The following is a 3,549-nucleotide window of genomic DNA, read 5'->3' on the forward strand; positions in this document are numbered from 1 at the left end:
TTTTATGACTAGACCGTTTGGTAAATTATACTATAAGGATCTGTTTAATATTTTTTTAGTTGGATCTACAAAATTTCTTGTTATATTGAAATACGCAACGTTACCAGAATTCTGGTTAACGCTAGCATATCCTGGCGATTTTATCATTGTGCAAGTTCGCGCAAGTCGCGCGAGTCGAGCGAATATGTATAACGTATATTATTTCATACATCGCATGATCGCGTATCGGTGGCTGATCGTAATCGAGCGTCGAACATGTATCATGAAGTGAAATTCTGTGAAATAATGAAATTACAAGTTCAATTGAATGAACAATTCTAATAATAAATCGTCGTATGTACTGTGATCTGTGTCAAAAATTCGGAGAAAAAGTGGAACATTATTGAAGTAGCATGGCTGACAAAAACATCTTCTCTTCTTCGCCAATGGAATTTTGAGAAATATATATAGAAGTTTTTAAAAGTTAGTAATACATAATTTAGATTTCTGTAACGATATTACTTTGCACATAGATAATGGGCGCATTTCGTTTTACGCATAATACGTATGTTGCATTTAGGCTGCCATTTCATTTATGCGTTTTTTGTCGTACGACAAATTGATCTGTTCGCGTTGCATAAACTCCTCAAATATTTTTGCTCTTGAAAACTGAGATAAGTTATATATTTGGTTTAAAAAGAGAGAAAATAAAAATGTCAAGTATCAAAAGTGCAAGCAACGCCAACAGACTTGGGCGTTCTATTTCACGCATGTTGTTTATCCTTGTTTGATGAATAACAAGAATAAAAGATCATGTGCATTATACATGACACAGAACACAACCCTAATAATGTAGAATAGAGAAGAGAAGTCTTCGGATTTCTATATCCTATAGCCAATCAATAAAAAAATTAACACACAAATTAAATAGCGATCTTATTCTTCTTTATATTCGATAAACGGTAATAAATGCATTATGCGCGTCATGCGTGAAACGGAATGCCCCTATCAACTCTATGCTTTAAACTTCTAAGATTATTCTAAAAAGATTTATTCTATATCTCTTTATTATTTCCCTATTCTTAAATTTATTTAGTATTATTTTCAAATGCTTAGTAAATCAATTTTTCGTCAATATCTTTTTGAATCATTCCTTCTGTTATTATTAAGTCTTCTAACTTTATTATTTAATATCTGAAAAAACATAAATTTGCGATATTATGTTGAATTGTTATTATTTTTTTTTTTAAACAAGAAATAGATTATGAAGTGCTTATTTGTTTAGAAAAAAAATACTTATTAGCACTTTTACCTAAAGCAGGGCCTAGAGCAAAATTTTCTAAAAAACTTCTTTCTTCTAAGAAGCTCCTAAGCTCACAGAGCTTGAAGGTAAGCATAAAAATATTTATTAAATGATCTTATTTCCAAATGATATTGATGAGATTGCATTGTCAACAGTGTCAAGATCAATTTTGAGTGCCTTCCAACAAGCGACACAGATAATACGATGTGATACAATATATCATTACATCCTTGTTGTTCGTCAATGTTATAAACAAGGATGAGATGATCATTGTGTTATACTGTATCGCTTGTTGGAAGGCACTTAATACTTTCTATTTAGAAATCAGATTATTTTAAATGTTTATTTATTGTTCATTATGCATTATAACGATATATATTAATTTTTGCTTTTTTATTGATAATAATTATTAAATAATTTCTCTCATCATTTTTTTGTTTAACATTTTCCTTAGGTTATTTTCCACAAACACTATTCTTTGATGATTGCTGCTATTCCTATTTCAAACATTAAGGAAACTTCTTCCGAGTATATTCTAGACACTACCTGCGATAACAATGAAAATGTTTCTTCTTCTAATAACAGACAAGAAGAACAAGACATCATTAAAAAAAGCTTCGTTTCCGCATTACCAGCTAACCAGCAATAAGTAACGTAATAAATTTATATTTAGCAAACATGTAACAAAAGAATAGACAGAGTAAAAATAGAATAAGTTTTGTCGAGTTTTTTGTCTTCTAATATTAATGATATTACTATTAGGTGTACAACTTTGTTTCCGCCGTTTTTGTTCCGAAATTCGAGGCTTTATTGTAAAAAACTGTTATACATTTATGATTTAAAGTATTGTCCATCGCTGGCCACTACTTTCTCCCATCTTTCGGGTAGCGTACGAATCCCGCGTCGAAAAAACTGGTCATTTTTTGAGACTATCCACGAATCGATCCACGAATTTTTTACTTCTTCATAAGACCGGAAGTGCTGGTCAGCCAGGCCGTGTGCCATCGAAACAAGTGATAGTCAGAGGGAGCAACGTCTGGAGAATACAGCGGGTGGGGTAAGATTTCCCATTTCAACGTTTCCAAGTATGTCTTGACCACTTTCGCAACATGAGGTCAAACATTGTCATGCTGCAAAATCACTTTATCGTGTCTCTCGTTGTATTGCAGCCGTTTGTGTTTCAATGCTCGACTCAAACGCATCAATTGCGTTCGATACCGATCGTCTGTGATAGTTTCAGTCAGTTTTAACAGTTCATACACTGCGCCGAGCTGATCCCACCACAGAGCATGACCTTGGACGTCAAAATCACCGTTCTTGAAGCGTTGAAACCACTCACGATACGTTCTTTCACTAATAGCGGCCTCACCATAAGTATTTGAGAGCATTCGAGCCTCAGCCGCAGATTTCTTCATATTGAAGCAAAAAATTAAAACCTCCCGCAAATGACGAGAATTTGGCTCGTAAACTGATATTTTCAATCGAGAATAACTTTATGATGCAGACACAAATCGACTAATGTTTCTATGGGGTTATGTTGACAGATGCCCAAGTTTATTGTATGACGTCTATGATCTATTTATTTCGACCACCACTAAAGCCATTTATAGAAAAACGGCGGAAGCAAAGTTGTACATCTAATATGTAAAGGTCTCATTGCTGTCTCTCGCATCAGATGCTAGATTGCGTGATTTGTACCAATAGAAAGTCGAAATTATTTTTATTATAGAGAGTTATTCCTCATCGCTTTTCGTAAAGTCCATTGGCGAAGTCTAGTTTGGTGTCTCTTCAGGAATTCTTGTACAGAATCGGAATAAATCCCGAGTTTTCTCATCTGCAGTTACTGGAAATAATAATTTTGTCAATGATAATTGCTATGTATTTTAAAATACATGCGAAATTAATTTAGTGATATATTTTTAGTATATAATTTTCGTCACTTTGTTTTATTAAATGTTCTTCCACTAGTAATAATAATGTTAGTAATGATACTGTCTTAATTTAACAATAGGAATTTAGTATTATATGATTAATATTAATATATAATTATTGTTTAAATCCAAATTATTAAGTAAATAAGTTTAAGTTTTAAACACAAAAATTTGCTTATTTTTTTATGATCGCTCTAACAAAAATATAGTTACAAATGCGTATATTTAATTTTAACTGTTATTTTTTAAATCATTTTTAGGTATTGGATATTCCACAATTACAGAACATTATTAATTATAAATTTATATATAGATAATAGTATATAGATATACAAT

This window comes from Atta colombica, unplaced genomic scaffold (genome assembly GCF_001594045.1).
Source record: "Atta colombica isolate Treedump-2 unplaced genomic scaffold, Acol1.0 scaffold65, whole genome shotgun sequence".
NCBI lineage: Eukaryota > Metazoa > Arthropoda > Insecta > Hymenoptera > Formicidae > Atta > Atta colombica.